General features: G+C 32.8%; 1 non-coding gene across 3 annotated transcripts; it reads right to left on the bottom strand.

Annotated features, from left to right (window-relative positions):
- Positions 1-8,415: 8,415 nt before the first annotated feature.
- On the bottom strand, positions 8,416-17,709 carry LOC111047017. Of its 3 annotated transcripts, XR_005572177.1 has the most exons (4): positions 17,499-17,709; positions 14,626-14,628; positions 12,179-12,355; positions 8,416-11,707 (listed from the first exon to the last, which is right to left on the bottom strand). It is a non-coding gene; the product is annotated as an uncharacterized LOC111047017 (transcript). The 3 variants fall into 3 exon arrangements; XR_005572178.1 differs by lacking the exon at positions 14,626-14,628; XR_005572176.1 differs by lacking the exon at positions 17,499-17,709 and having other exon boundaries at positions 14,626-14,825.
- Positions 17,710-17,784: the final 75 nt, after the last annotated feature.

The raw sequence follows: 17,784 nt of genomic DNA, 5'->3' as shown, positions 1-17,784 counted from the left end.
GCTGCTCTGGAGATGATCCTTGAATTTTTTAAAACTGTTGATCCACAGCTACAAAAGATGTAGTTACTAAGAAGCTCAACTCGATGAGAGGCTCATTTCGGAAGGAAATGAATAAGGTTAGTTGTTATTATCAGGTTTCAGGAATAATACTCCCAATCTCTGCGGTGATATCGCTGTGATGAACTTCAGCTCTTCATAGTTCATCCCGGTGGCCAAGAAACGTAGAGTTGCAGCCAACCTCTCATGGGGAATAATGCACTGTCTCATGACTGTATCTTTCTTTGTAATCATCGGTGTTACCAAACGAAGTAAATGGTTGTAGGTATCTTCATCCATACGCAAATAATTCTTCCAGTCCGAAGGTTCGACACTAAGATCTTGAAATAAATTCAGATGCGTGTGATTCCGCCTATTCGAAAATAAACGTTTCACCCATTTCCGTTTGGGTTTTTTCTTTTTACGTACAAACACACAGCTGTTGAAATCAGGAGAAGTTCCTCGTCCATACTTGATCACAAATCATCAACTACTGGAGTGATGGAATGGAGTGCTCGTGAATTGACCCACAAAATATTTACGGATTTGGATCGTTCCAGCTGGAGTGACATCGCGCCGCGCCACGCCGTTTGGAACGCTCGTCAGTGGCCAGCTTTATACCGCCTTCTGGGGTGCGAACATTACTATTTTCCACCAAGACATGATAATTTTGATAAATTCAACAGTGCCTTCAACAAAGATATCATTTTATTTGCAGTGCAGCAATCACTTTCTCGTCAAAAATTTTGCATGCGAGGAGCACATTTTGTCTCTCAAATATTGTAGGATACAAAACTTTTTTCGATAAGCTTGGTGCAGTTTTCACAATATTATTTTCTTCACTGGCATGTAATGCTTTCAAGTCATGAACATTTGCACACATAATATTTTGTTGGTTGTTAAAAGCGGGGAAAACAAATGACTGCTCTTCATTTTTTTGATTAAGCCAATTATTCCTTATGGATTTTAATAGATGAACCGTATCAAACAGAAGAAAGACTTTTTGTTGAGAGTTGAAAGGATTCACAATGTACTCTCTGTTATTTTTTGCATTGCACAAAATTTGATACATCCCTCTGTTGAGTCTATGATTGTCACATATAAGGCAAAGCACATTGAAACCAATTTCGTTTAGTGCTTTCAGTACTTGTAATGTGCATGTTTTAAATTTTCAGAAGTATTGCTTTTTATGGGATACAATGCCACAATGTCCTCATATTTACCAAATGCCGATGACACCATAAATGCTTGTATTCTGACTGCATTTTCAACTTTTTCCTCATCCATAGCAATACCTTCTAATCGGCCTCCTCTGTAACAAAGCTTACCTTGCACATTTATCTCATCAAAATCACACTAACAACCTTTTGTATTGGTTGGAGATTTTCACACCGTTCCTTTAAATACTCTATCTGAGACTGGTTCAACCCAATTTCTGATTTTATATTCCCTGACAATCGGCGCAGATGCTTTGGATGAGGAAGATTTAACAGGCCTGAATTCCTTATCATATCATAAGCCGATGGAAATGATAAGGCTATATAAGAAGCCCAAACAATGGTTTCAGTTGAATAATGTATCTTGGAAGCTGAGCAGAGAAGCAATTGTTCATTTAAAAATTTTAGTTTATTCAGTTTATCTTCTAAATTTGCCAAATCAACCTCATCATTAGTAATTATTTGATCCTCAACTCTCAATACTAATCTATTCAAATTGTCAGAAATTGAAACTATTTCTGATTTGATTGGCAGCGAAATATTTGTTGAAAAAGTGCACAGGTGATTCAATAGAGTGTCAAACATAGACCACTTTGATAACTTGCCATTTGTAAGCCATGGGAAATTTTTCATTGGCAAAATGCTATCATTAAAATAACACTTCACAGATAAGTCTTTTAAAATTTTGAAGCTTACAGCAACTTTTGGTATTTCTCGTATTTCTTCAATTTTTACAAATAGAACATAATCATCAAATGCATGATACATAAAATCCCTACACTATCTATTCTGGAATGAACTAGCAAAAGTTTTAAAATCGCTTATTTTATCCTTTTTACACAATTCTGCTAGTTCTCGTTCGTCTCTCTCATTTTGTTCTCTTCTTCTTTCATGGGTGTTTTCCGTGGAATAGTAGGAGTTGGACCAGAGATGTTTGGAAATATACATGGAACTGCATCTTCCAACAATTTTAGATGTTTTCTCTGAAGTATTTGAATGGTACCATCACTGGAAGTAATTTTATTTTCACGAATTATGTGCTTTTCTAGAAAATGTTTTATGCACACAACGCTTCTTTTTGTCGGTTTAAATTTGACCTTATTAACATTGCTTATTATTTTTGTCCATTCATTGTTTTTTTCAATGTCTGTAGGAAAAGTAAAAACTGATATATTACCTTCATTTAGCTTCGAAGCTCTGCTATTTGAATTACAGCTTGAAACAGAACAGGCAGTAGGCATTTTTAATAAGTCTGAACTTCAAAGAAATATAAAGTGATAGTAGGCTATAGGTATAGGCCTATACAGTACTTCATTTATTATTTTATGATACTAGTGTATCATAAATGTTGATAGAAAAAGCTAGAGTGTTAAGGTAACTTACAGTTTATTTTGTAGGCCTAACGAGGTATAGGTACGGTATATCGTTGAATACACTGTAATTCATACCGTACTCTATAACATAATTTTGCCATAAATTATCAAGTTTAAAGTAGCACTTATCATATAGACCTTTGTAGATATAATATTTCTTCTATACAATCCCAAATCAATACTTTCTTACTCGAAAGTTTTAAAATAATGATGGAAATAGAGTCTCAAATACCGGAATGGAATTGAGCGCATTAGTATACATCGTACTTAATTTTGTTTTAAAAGTAACAAATTTAATTCAACAACACTTTTTATGATATTTTATTGTTAGTCAATAAAATATGATTCTGATTTATCAATAATTACTTCACTAAAATCAATACTTTTGTAAAAAGGATGATTCAAAATTATGTAAGTTTGAATTTGAACTCAATTGACGCCATGAGAAATACCAACATTTGTACGCTTTTGATCAGCTGATTGGTTCAACGTTCCGGCCATGTAGATCTTAGTAGGCACTGCAGCTTAACAGCTTTTTAAACAGCTGACTTGAGTTTGCAGTGCGATAGAAGTGGAGATTTGAAGTGGAGAGTTGCATTCAGTGAACATTGTCGTTGGGTTGTTGATAACCTAGACCAGTTATAGAATAGACTCGCTGAGAAGTCTAGCCTCTGAAGCCAACATCTACTGCCATATCCCCTTATCGTAACGTAAACATCGGATAGAAAATGGTAAAATTACGCTGCACTCCCACTGAAATAGACACAATCTGCTATGGAAAACAATGTAAACAAACTCTACAGAAAAGTTTTCTATCCGATGCTGACGTCACGATGGGGCGATATGGCAGTAGATGTTGGCTTCATCGACTTTCAGCCCCATACAATGGGACGGAGATCCCATCGCATCTCCTTAAATCATGAAGATGACGCGTTGCACAGAGAACCTGGGTTAGGTTAGGTTAGGTTAGGTTAGGTTAGGTTCTCTGTGTGCGTTGCTTACGAAACTACAAGGCTAGAACCATCAGGTGATCAGCTGTTCAAAAGCGTACACTTCAACCCGTGTTTACATTGAAAACCTATGTTAAATGGAATTTTCGTGAATAATTCAACTGATATCACTTTTTTGAAATAATGACTTGTTATTTTATTTTTCCAATTCAAATTTTAACCTACATCATAAATTTCAAGGGTAGTAATCATTGAATTATATTAATATTTTTAGTTATTGGTTAACCAATTTGTAGGTTACATGTTTCAAGATAGCTTATTCAAATTCAAACTTACTTCTTTTACAAAAGTATTAAGTTTAGCCGAGTCATGGTTATAAATAAGAATTATTATCATGTTATTGATCAACAATAAATTATAAAAACATTGTTGATAATCTAAATTAGTTTCTTTTTAAACGAATTTAAGTATGATGTATTTACGGGTGCGCTCAACTCTATTCTGGAGTTAAGACTAAATTCATTATTTTTTCAAAAATTTCAAGTAAAAAAGTGTTGATTTTGAATCGTGTAGAATAAATATTACACATATTTATATTATCAAAGCTTTTTTAGACTTAATATGATTCATAGCTGGCATACTGTATATACCTATACTTTCTTCAAAGTTTAGAATCATTAAAATGCTAGTAGTGTTTTGAATTACGGTATGTGTTTCCTCTGATCCCACAACCGTGGCTATTTAATAAAGCAAAAGTTATTAAAGATTGTGCTGTAATTCGAATAGCAGAGCTTCAAAACTGAATGAAGTATAAACATATCAGTTTTTTGACATTATATTTTATATTAATATATATTAGGTAGAAGTGAAATGACACTCATTCTTTTACCCATTAATCTATTTACTCACCCAGATAAGTAAGAAAGTCGTGTTTCAGTTGATTCATTGTTGATTATCCATATTTTTTACCAATATTATTACAAAGTATATGTATTTTGATAACTTTAAACTGAAAAAAACACATTCTTTTGGTGTAACGACGACCGTTTAGTGCTGGTGTGTTGTACATTCTCAAGCCGAACAGAAACTTGAAACAGTAGTCGCCACACCAAAAGAATATGAGTGTTTTTTCACTTTAAAGTTATCAAAATGAAATATAGTTAATGTTCTACCTTCTAGAGGCGCATTAAGACACTACCTCCGTAAAGACGGAGGTGTAGTGACTGAGACCGTAATTGAAAAAAAATTCAAAGATGGCCAATACGGTATGCACTTTTCAAGAATTGACAGAAAAATGTTGAATACAAGTTCAGTTATAGGGTCTAGAAATTCAAAATAGCTAAACCTTATTGACTTCTATATCACCCAGAATAGGCGATTTTTTTGCTCTTACCAGCGTTTTCTTAGCTTTTAGAGAATTCTTACGTTTGGTACAAAATTTCAGGTAACTTGAGGTGTATTAGTTATGTAGGCTATTGCAGGGCCTAGAAGGTGTGCTAGATATTGGCGTTTCCCGTGTTTATCTGTGTTTTATCAGCATTTTCAAAACCTAATGAGCAGAAAATGTTCAAATTTTATACAATTTTTTAGCATAATATGAAATAACAGTTCAAGGAATGAAATGACAAATTTATAGCAACACTGAATTGGATTATTAATTGCGCTATAATGATACCCCTGCCATTTAGCAGATAATCTTAACTCAGCTGGGGGACTCTAGCCTTTGCATGTTAGAAGAGACCATCATAAATATTAATATAATTTGTGCAAGAGCGCGCTTAATTATGCATAACCAAGCGTGCAGACGAGAAACATACAATATCTGAAAAGAGCAAGAGGAACACTCACACTGTAAGCATGCACTTGGTTGCATTCAGTGTGAACAACGTGTTTCAATAGCATTTTTCAAATTTTGTTTTTCGGGTCATGCATGATTCGACAAAAATTTGCACATACCCATTCAATGTGATCATACTCTACAGTAAAGTTCTCTATCCGATGCTGACGTCACGATGGGGGGATATGGCAGTAGATGTTAGCTTCATCGACTTTCAGCAATATGAATCTATGAATATACGCCCAATGGGGCTTGTCTATTCTATAACTGGTCTAAGTTTTGCACTTTATAAAATTAAACAGCTGACTTGAGTTTGCAGTGCGATAGAAGTGGAGATTAATAGAGTTGCATTCAGTGAACATTGTCGTTGGGTTGTTGATAACCTAGACCAGTTATAGAATAGACTCGCTGAGAAGTCTAGCCTCTGAAGCCAACATCTACTGCCATATCCCCTTATCGTAACGTAAACATCGGATAGAAAATGGTAAAATTACGCTGCACTCCCACTGAAATAGACACAATCTGCTATGGAAAACAATGTAAACAAACTCTACAGAAAAGTTTTCTATCCGATGCTGACGTCACGATGGGGCGATATGGCAGTAGATGTTGGCTTCATCGACTTTCAGCCCCATACAATGGGACGGAGATCCCATCGCATCTCCTTAAATCATAAAGATTGACGTATAACCAAACTGTGTGAATATAGATATAACCTGAAAGGTAATGGAGACCAATAGGTTTGAAAGGATAAAGGTAATTTTTGTTTTTGAATAACAATATACTAGTGTTATTTAGAATTCTTTCAATAATTAAAAAGCTTGTATTTCAGAACATGATTGTGTGGTATAGTTAGAATTTACGTCAGCTTATGATTTTCAGCAATGCAATATTGGAGATAGCCTTCAGAGCTCCAGTGAACATTTTGTCAACTAAAATGACATAGTGCTAATAATAGACCTATTATTAAAATTGTTTTGATAATAATTTATTGAAAAGCAGAAAGCTTGCATCTCATGAATTTTTTATATACTTTATCTTATAGGGTATATTGAAACGGTTAGGATATTTTGCTCACTACCTTTTCCTGACTATAGGCTAACTAGGACTGTGGCAAACTGAAGTAATGACATTGGCAACTAACTGAGCCTTTTTCCATTCCCAGTCAAACGTATGCAACTCAGGAATGTGACGATTGAGACCCTATCTGTCGCCGTCCACTGTATCGGGAGACGAATTGAAGAATCCAATAGGTAGCTTACAGTTGCTGATTTGAAATATCATTCCTGGGCTGATTTACATTTACCCCTTCGAGCATCAAGACCAGTAGCGTATCCAGAAAAAAAAATTGGGGGGGGGGGTGAGAACGCACCTAGACTTCGGGGGTGATACATGGGACAGAGGTCCACAGGTAGGTGTGTGAGGGTATACCCCCAACCAAAGAGGGATCCGGAATTTTTTTAAATATACCATTGATTTGGTGCGATTTTATGATTTCCACTTCAAAAAATAATATTTTAAGTTATGCCACTTTAGTTTATTTTGATTTTCCGTGAATATTTCATGGAACTGAGAATTTTTATTTAAAATAAATTGAATGGAATAGAATTTTAATCAATTTAAAAAAAAAGTAATTTTGTAGTAGTCATGAATAGGACTACTCAATATTAGATAGCATGATATTGATGGTTGGCTACAGAGCAGTTTTTAAACTAACTTTGCCATCATAGGCTTAGTTTCAACTTTTTTCACGATTTTTACCAATTTTTACTCTACTCTAACTTGGAGGGATTAAACCATTTTTCCAAATATTTATAGAGAATGCTTTGGAAATGGAAAAAAGTACCAAAATTTGAGGGTTTTCAGGCTGAAGACACCCTCTAGTGTTTCAAAAAATTCCAGATTCGAATCCATCGCCCCAAAATACATACAAAACCGACGAGGAAAATTCTTTCGTGGCCATTTCCTGAAAAATAACTATTCGACTGCACTCAGCTGTCATTCCATACCTTTCCCTGCGTATCTTTTAATGATACCTATATAGACAAAGGTATGGTTCGCGGGGTGATATCCATGTATTTGCAAAAGCATAGGCTCGACCACATGGAGGTGCCTTCATGCTCATCCATCCCTATAGAGTATAGATTGAAGGATGCTGCCTACAGAGCTACTGAGCTTACTAGAACTTTTCTAGCACCTTAGATGCGCGCATTTATTTAATGCTCTGCAGAATTTCAGCAGACCTAGTCTCATGATTATTAAAAAAATCAATTGATTCTCTTCATTTCATACGCAATATGTATACACGAATTAACAAGATATCGTGAATCATAATTGATCAATTTTTAATTCAACTTGCATCTCCCAACAATTCTCATGATATTACCAAACTTTCATCAACTTCTAATCGTTAGTTTAAGAATAAATGTGTTATAAATGAAAAGGAAATACTAATTACAATTCAAGTCTGATTATTATTAAATTCTAAGTTATCTTCTAAATGAGTGGAACTACGTTAAGAGTGTGAATGACAAAAATATGCGTTTGGTTTTATAGGATAAAGTTTCTTTTGGAGCAATATTAGAAAGTTTTCAAAAATAGACTATGTTTTCGAACGTGTTGGTAGTATTGACATGTAGTAGCCCTCCGCCAGTAGGCAAAGCTAGTAAAGGACGGGGACTGTATACAGTAATTATTTATCCACTTTCCGCTGACAAAAAGGTACGGTATCCAGGTAAAACAATCGCTTCACTAATATCACATATTATTCAACCGAAAACGACCAATATGCCACTACAAATTATCACGTAATCAATATAGGTACTATTATATAGGTTATATAACTTACTGGTCGCTAAACTGATAAGTGATTATTTTATCACAGTGATATTGTAGTCCTACTTGTACAATAAAATAATTTTTTTTTTGAAATTTAAAAAACCTTTCTAGAGGTTTTTTCAGACAGTGATGTGCTTGGTTAAGGAAAATAGCAAATACAGTAGTATTTTTAAACTTTTATTAAAATGTAAAAAAAACAGTTTTACATTACGTACAATTTAATTGAAATTGACTAATAAAGAACTTGGGTGAAAAACGCACGTTTGTAGGCGACCATTGTTTCGTGCTGTTAAGAGTAAACTATTATTAAAATTTAATACATACTTTTCTAAGTAATCGAATGCTTTGAGCTTAATAAATCATTGAATAACAGAGACAAAATATAAAGGTGTCTTTATACAAACTCTGAATAATATCAAAACGGGAATGATATCTACAAATTAAAAGAACCTTATTTTGATTTAAACAGGAAAAAAGACAGCGAAAAATAATCAGGTCGTAATAAAATATTAAGATATTTCGTCGATGAAGAATATACATTACAAAAAAATAATAACGATTTTATATTGAATCTTTTGTTTCTCCAATATGAGAATAAAACAATAAAGAAAAGCACAAGAATATTCATTTCTAAAATTAAAACGGCAGATAAAGGAAATCGGATAAATTTAGCGCCTTTATTATAAACGATTGTTAAGAACGTTAGCCAAGCATGCATTCGTTGCCTCGCAGCCAAATTTTATTTGGCTCAGATTATTATTAACAATTCTTTATGAATATGTCCATCAGTTCAAGTGACTACTACAGACAGAAAAATATTGATACACTATAGAAGTATTAATAGAAAAATAGCAATAGCTTCTCAACAACAAACTCGAATTATACACATTTTAATTGCTTACACAACTATAAATATATAGTTAATATACATTGTATACAAGATTCATGAATATCATGAACAACAATACAATCTTGAGAAGGTAAATTAAGATAGTTTCAGGAAGGCACTGATATGATACATTAATAAACATAAGAGTTGAATAATGATTTGATTTGAGTCTGTTTGGAAAAGAATCAATTTATTTCCATGATGAGTACACTATAATAATTGACCAAGTTATGCAAATAATGGTACTGGTTAGTTCAGTGATCTTCTAGAGTAATAATAATTTTATTTATGAAGTGGTGCACAATAATCATCAAGTCTCGCTTATAGTTTTATACTTTACTTAGTCAACATGCAGTAATCAATTTATAAGAAAGGATGTACTAATATTCTATTCAATTACTACAATAATATATTTTTCTCAACTATTTACGATAAGCTGATTCGTGGGTAATGAAAGAGAAATTATAATAATCACGATTAAAGATATAAGAGCCTACAATTAGAACCTTGTAAGAACCTGAAGGTATGTTCCGAGCCACAGGGAAGTGATTTCAAAAACACACACAGTAATTGAAATTTATTGGTGATGACCTAAAAACGGTCACCTGTCCAACTGTAGTACTGAGAGCTCGCCACTCTAGTGTTCAGGTACAGAGCTGACGATTTTCATTCATCAAGTTTAACGTATGAAAATATGATTAATTTATATTACTCCTTAAATAATATTATTCGGTTGAATCAATCACCAGTATTACTTTTAACTGATTACTAAAATCTTGAAAAAGCAACAGTTTTAAGCAAAAGATTCTTCTACCGACTTCTCTCAAACTACTGTATTCAATATGTGAATAAATAAATATAAATACAGAATGAATACATTGTACAGTAGCAAACACTAATTAGGGAGAATAAAGTTGTATGGACGGGTGATTCATGTATCAAGCTGGGCCTTTGTCCAAGCATGCTTTCAACACAACACTCGCTGAATCCACAGAAAACGAACATGAAACTTGTACTGAATGACAGATTCCACAGCCGAACGACGGTACAAACATGAAACCACAATAGAATACTTGCAAACACATCTAATGAGCGTTATTGAGTTAATCTCAAAATAAAATTTAAGTAACTTTACTAGACGAATCATTTATACTATTGTATCTCACACAACCAAACTGAATACTGCAGTTCATTTTACATTTTAGCATCTATTCCGTAGTTCACAACAATTTTTCAACTAGATGTGGGTCTACTACTAAGGAAAGGTGACTGTAATGGATCATCATTCAGAATGAAATCGAATTAGAACTTCAAGGTAAGGATTTAGCTAAAAGCACGGGATCACAGCTGTCAATCTAATGTTTTTTTGCTGAGGGTGATGCCCACTTGAGTTCTAGGCTTGTGCGTGGGTAATGAGACAGATGATGAAGTTGAGTTGGTCTACAGCTTGAGGTGGATTCCGAGCCATCAGGAAGCGATTTTTAGACTCATAATTTTTAAAATAATTCCTACGTTCTAGACAAAACGAAGTTTAAAAACACGGTGAAATGATGAGTTGTTCATCACACATAGACGAATAACTTTAGCTAAGTTACAAAATAAAACACAAAACATTCTACAATCTACATAATGAAAGGGCTTCAAGCAATAGTTTTAATCATATTATAAAAATATAAATATTATATCATAACAATACATCAACGTAAAATTTTTGGGGATAATATAATTTAAACAGTTCCAACACAATAAAACATGCTTTGAACAATAGTTTTGTTTGAAAAATTATTACTCTTGCAATATATTTACGTAGAATAAGGGAAATATAATATATTTATATTTGCTTCAGCATAATAAGACAGGCTTTAGGAAATATTCTTATGTACTCTCTAACAATGGCCTAACGTACTAAATTTACGAATAATTCCAAGTACAGTCGCCTTTTGAAGGCTTTTTATTCTTACTAGAAATATATATTTTCAATTTTTGTAACTGAAGAAACAACAAAGTTTTCAACTTAAGTTGTTGCTGAGTTTACAAGCAAAACAAATGACTACGGCAAATGTACTAGACATTTATATAAGCAGTCGAAAAAGGATGTATCTTTTAGAGGAAATTATTTTCACCAACTGTAAGGTACTGAAGATCCAAGAGCTCGAATACTTAATGATGCAAATATTATGCAGACGACACTAATTGAATGATTAAACACAATGATACCATAATGAACTATTAAACCTGTTATTATTATTATTATTATGTAAATTGTACAGGACAGTCATTTAGAGTATTTAATTGATAAATTATTCTACAGTAAATTATTTGTTTGTTGCAACAACGACTTCTCCCAATCTCCAGTCTGCTATCACAGAACAATCGATACACAATTATGAAGACAAGCATTGAGCTAATATACATTAAACTTGTCTTACAAGATTACAATAATGGTCTAAGCTCCTTTAAGTACATATGTGTTAATAATACTTAGTTTTGATTATCCTCCCGACTGGAATGATCTGTGTCGAAATATAAGATGATCACAAAAGGCTGCATATTGTTAGAACTTTTACCTAAAATATAAGAAACAATGAATAACATTAGAAATTGAAAATAATCTTGAAATCAACAGTCGAACGGAAATGCTGAGAATGAAAAAAAAATTATTCAATTGAAAAAAATTATATAATTGAAGTGGATAACTACTTGTTTACTTGGAAGCTACAAGTTGTCATTGGTCAATAACATTAGATCGAATTAGAATAATTGAAAATAATTCAACATCAAGTTTTTCTAATAATGTATCAATTACCTTTACTTCTGTTATAACGTTTTGTTGGATTTTTAATTCAGACATTTTTATGTCTCACTAACCTATTCATCATACTGAATTCTGCAGAAGTAACTTATAGGTCAAATGATCAAGAACGCTAGTTAACAAAGAGAAATACATCAAATGAAAAAAAAATCTTAAAAAGGAGAAGTAATGCGGAAATGAATGAAATTATACAAGGAAAGAACATAAAGTTTGAAAGAATAATTACCGCTAAAGCTTCATTCCAGTATCAAGATTGAGAGTTTGTTTCATGAGTTCATAGGTGGAAAACGACACAGCTACCATTGGAATGGCGCGAATGTAGTTGATGCTCATTCCTCGATAGAGACCCTTCAACACACCATTTTCCCTGTATATCAGCATCAAGGTCTGCATCATTCCCATTCTGTAAAAATTATTATTCACATTATTCAGTAGTAGGAAACATAATTCATCAAATTCAATTAAGGAGTAAAAGAATAATAAAGAAAGATACAATAATTGATTAATGAATTCAGTCTACTGGAGTCGTATGAGTCTCAGATCAAGGTCATACAAAATTGACAGTTCAACAGAATGATATGCACAATGAAATATGATGCTAAAAAAGAATATTTTCATTTCACATTTCATTTTTAAATGAAAATGTATCGAACACTGATAAGACCTGTTGTGACTTATGGTTGTGAAGCTCCCGTTATTAGCTCTCAAAACACAAACGCATTATGGATTTTTGAAAAAAATAAAGGAGAATTTGAGGTCCGATATGTGAGGAAGGTGAATGGCGAATAAGAACCAATGCTGAAATCAACACCATTCTACAGGGAAAGCAGTATAGTGCTGTACATAAAGTCTACACCAATCAGTTGGTTAGGACATCATAGCCAGAATGGTTGCCAACATCTGGAACGGATAGGAACCAAAAGAAGAAGAAGACCATGAGCAGAGAATGGAGGAGATTGATTGATTGTTTTTATTTTGTGTTAGGTCCAGATAGACCCATTGCACATCAAAATATTGAGAGTAGGATGCAGAGACAAATGCTTGCTGGAAGAATGGAAGGAAAAAGAAAAAGAGGCCGCCGTAGAACATGCTAGCTTCAGGATGTGGAGAAAGATTTAGTGTACTTGGAAGTGAGAAATTGGAAGAGATGGGCATGTCAGCGAGATGATTGGAGACGAATTGTCGAGGCCAAGGTCTACACAGGGCTGTAGCGCTTTGTAAGTACGTAAGTAATAAAGAATATTTGAAATAAATAAGGCAACAATAGACCAGCTTTCAAACTATATTTGATCCTCTTTAATAGAGCGGTATAGAAAAAAAATCTGGTGTGGCGCACTCACACAACTTTCCTTGCCGTTATGAAAATTCATCACCTAACGCTAGTGTTCACGCGCATCATAAGTCTACTTATAAACAAAGATCTGAGCCAGCTGGTGACAGGACAATAGCGCTGCAGACACACTGCTATCTCTTCATAGTGAATTATTTAATAGAATCAACAGTTGCCAACAGTTTGCAATTGAATAGTCTTATTTTCTCGAATTTCAAGCTTATTTTCAATTTTAGGTGAAAATGCTACTCGACAATAATTGTAGAGATTTTTATGCTCAATCTTTTCCTTTTGAAATTTTTTGTTTAAATTGTAACTGAAGCCTGATAATTGGGAATCTGGAATCAAACTTTGCATAGATGGGGCGGAGCTCCTGAAATTATTACAGATATGGGACTTGTGGCAGTTGATAGAGCTTATCAATGACTTTTTAAGGTATGAATTTGATCAAAATCGTTGAAGGCGTTTTCGAGAAAATCGCGAAAAACCCTGTTTTTGACAACATTTTCGCCATTTTAGCCGCCATCTTGAATTGCATTTGATCGAAATTGTTCGGGTCGGTTCATTATAGTGTAAAAACCTTAAGTTCCAAATTTCAAGTTATTCCGTTAATTGGGAGATGAGATATCGTGTACACACACACACACAGTAAAAAAAAAACAGAAAAATGTCATGTATCACAATAATATGATGCTTTATTTACAAAAGGTACTCGATAATCAACTTTTTTACAATAAATTTATGTATCGATTTTTAAGAGTGTGGGAAGTAATATTATTATATGATACAGAGTGGCTATCTTAGTTATAGATTATTTTGCCTTTCATTTATGACAAGACTTATTATTAAATGAAATTGAATTAGCCTCCCAAATAAAACTCTTATAAAGACTAGTCTTGATAGGAACGTTATAGCTAATTTGATCCTGATTGACCTCTTGGAAGCATCCAGTGTGGTTGAACTCTAATTCATGGTAAATACAATAACATACGTGATTTCATTATCATGTGTTTAAAATAGTATTCGTTGAAATAAAACATCTGGAAAAAGTAAAAATTCAAAGTAGTCATTAAAATGGGCTCAAATAATAATGTTATCTCAACAAAAATAAACGGAAGCTTATGAAGTGAATTAGGAGAGTCTTATTTTAAAATAAAAAGGTGCGTACAGATTTACGCACCGCGAACATGAGCAATTCACTTTTAAAAGTGAATTGCTCATGTTCGCGGCGCGTATATCTGTACGCACCTTAAGATCCTACATCAATATCATCATCATGCAGCCTTATTCTAGTTGAGATAAAACAAATACAGAAATAGAAGAAATGATAGATTTGTACATACGGGCTATAAGAAGAATTGAGGATCCACAGCCAGTTAAAATCATGAAAACAGAAAAGGTTCAAATATAGTACAAAAGAAAAAGAAAGATAAGAAAAGTAGGATTCTCTCAAGAGTTTTCTATGGATAGAAAAAAAATTATAAGCATATATGGCCGTTTGCAAAGTATAGATTGCTGAACTCGATTAAGTTAATCGAGTTTAAGTTAATCTGAAAGTTTAAACTTGAATCGGTTTTCTCAGTGCACTTACTAATCCAGTTTAAGTTAAACTAGTTTGGGGTAAAGTTGGTAATAGAATGTCATCGTTTATAATATCAGGCAAGCTGACTTTTACAGGAAATTTGTTATTTGTTCACAAACCATCAGTAAATTGAGGTTATGTAGCTACTATGTTCAAAATCCACAGAGTTGTAAGCTGTACGGTAATAAAAGTGAAAAGCGATCAAGAAATTCTTCAAAAGATGATGAAATGCTATATTACTATTAGATGCAAAATTATATTTAGTAGGCACCAAAAAATATATTTTAGAATGTTTTTAAAAAAAAAGGTTTTGTTACGCTTAAATCTACTACGGTCTTCCTCGTTTATTAGAAATCTCTCGAAAGCAAAATATCTCAGATATGTGTTATTAAAAATATGTTTCCTAATCAAAGACCACTGTTAAAAATTGTCTTATTTTCTAACAAGTGGTTCATTTAATCAAATACTGGATTGACAGTTGCTTTACTCAAGCAAAACCGTTAAGAAAATTCTCTATCATCCCAGAAATTTAAATCATTCGTTTTTGCCCAATTTTTCTTAGTTTAAAAATTTTTTCGCAGTCATCTTTATCAATCGCATTAAAAACTTCTATCAATTCCTGTCAATTCTATCAATGATTCACTATAATCTAAATAATTATTATCGTCTAAAGAAGCATTAAAAACAACCGTCGACAAATAATTTACTGTTAGCTGTTTCCCCATCAAATCTTACAGATGTCCAGTTAATTCAAATTATTTGGTTTAAACCTCCTGCTTTGAAGGTTTAAACTTTCCCAGAGTTTAATCTCGATGCAGAGTTTAAACTGATACTGTGCAAACGGAATTTTAGTTTAAACAAAAAAAAATCCGGATTTGGTTTAAGCTTTAGCTTAAACTTACACTGTGCAAACGGCCCTTAATGGCAGATGGCCATCTTCATATTAATGATAATAATTGATCCTTGTATAAGTTATATAATATACAGTTTTTCGGAAGTAGTGTCGAACATTTTAGGGTATTGTTCCTGGATGTTAGGAGACTACAAATGTCGAATTTGAAGTGACCAAAACTCAGCGATTATCCTTATAGCTGCCATTTTGTTTTTTTCACTTGGAATTTTTATCTCAAGAACGAAATGTTGTATTGATCTGAAATTTGGCATAAATATTTATGCTATGAAAACTCAACTTTTAAAAGTACAATAAAAAATGTTCGATGTAAATTTTCAAAATGGCGGTCATTTTTAATTTTTGATGGCAAATTTCACGAAAACCGTTCACTTTACAGAAAGTTTACAAGAGACGAAAATTTGGAAAATTTTATCAAGATTTCAAGGATTCCTTATTTATCAAGATTGGTTGAAGAATAACAGAGAAATTATTTTTTTCGTACTGCATGCATGACCATGAACAAACAAGATCATCTTAAAAACTTTGTAAAATCAGTTGGATGGCCATATGGAGCCATACCGAGTTTCAAAGCTTCATCTTAAATACAATTGGAATTAACAATTTAATATTGATGTCTAAATGGTGATAAGTGGTCATGCATGCAGAACGAAAAGAATTAATTTATCTGTTATTCTTCGATCAATCTTAATAAATAAGGTATCCTTGAAATCTTGATAAAATTTACTAACTTTTTCTCTTGTAAATTCTCTGTAAAGTGAACGGTTTTTGTGAAATTTGCCATAAACATTTTTAAATGGCCACCATTTTGAAAATTTACATAGAAAATTTTTATTTTTGTTTTTTTTTTAAGTTGAGTTTTTATAGCATAAATATTCATGCCAAATTTCAGATCAATACATTTCGTTCTTGAGATAAAAATTCCAAGTGAAAAAAGCAAAATGGCAGCTATAAGGATAATCGCTGAGTTTTGGACACTTCAAATACGACATTTGTAGTCTCCTATCATCCAGGAACAATACCCTAAAATGTTCGACACTACTTCTGAAACACCCCTATACTATTATTATATACAGTATATTATTTAGTATTATATATATTATACTATATATTATATATATTCAATCAAGATAGAGGTCATAACACCAATGTTAATTTTGGAGCGAGACTCAATATGTCTATTACGTAATTCGTCATTATATCAAAATATACTACACTATAGATACTATAATATTACACCAGACCATATTCTTTATACTAATAACACGTAAGCTGTTCATTGGCTCAAGCTAACAGCAAGTAGGCATAAACAAACTTTTCAACAAGCATAGAAATGGCCGCGTGTCCAGACCTCTTTCTATAGACCTTGATTCAATCAAGGATGAAATTTATCTTACCACTAATCCGAGCTAAGCCTGTATAATTGAAAATAAAATTCACACGAGTATTTCAAGTATTAATGAATATTGACTCTTATTAATAAATCATTTCACCTAATCATCACTGTATTGACTATGAAACTAATTTCAGAGACAACATGACTCAATTTTCTTACACAAAGAACAACTCCGATTTAACATAGGCGTGAGTGCAATTGGTAATTTGATTTTATCAAACCGAACATTTAAAATCACGGTAGAGTTACAATATACTATCAAAACTACGATTATAAAAATCGCATTTTAGAGCTTTAAGCACTTGAAAATGTACTGTTATTTACATACCATACGTCCCGGGTTCAAACCCCGGCCGGCCAAAATATTTTTCTCGGAACACTCCCGTGTTTCGAATATAATGGGTAAGTTAAGCTGTCAGTCCAGGCTTACTAAAAGCAGTCGTTATGTCATGTCAGAGGCCCTGAAATTGATCAGGTGTGACCTGAGAACTCTGCCACCAGACCTGAGCCAGCCAGGTCAATCAACACTTAATATTTGTGTATAGTTGATTTATTATATTTATTGAATATATATTATTATAATTATTATTATTTACATTTCTAGTATAAATCAC

The sequence above is a fragment of the Nilaparvata lugens genome, chromosome 1 (genome assembly GCF_014356525.2).
Source record: "Nilaparvata lugens isolate BPH chromosome 1, ASM1435652v1, whole genome shotgun sequence".
In the NCBI taxonomy this organism is placed as follows: Eukaryota; Metazoa; Arthropoda; class Insecta; order Hemiptera; family Delphacidae; genus Nilaparvata; species Nilaparvata lugens.
Note: the sequence above shows the minus strand (reverse complement) of the source record. Positions and strands in the feature narration are given on the sequence as shown.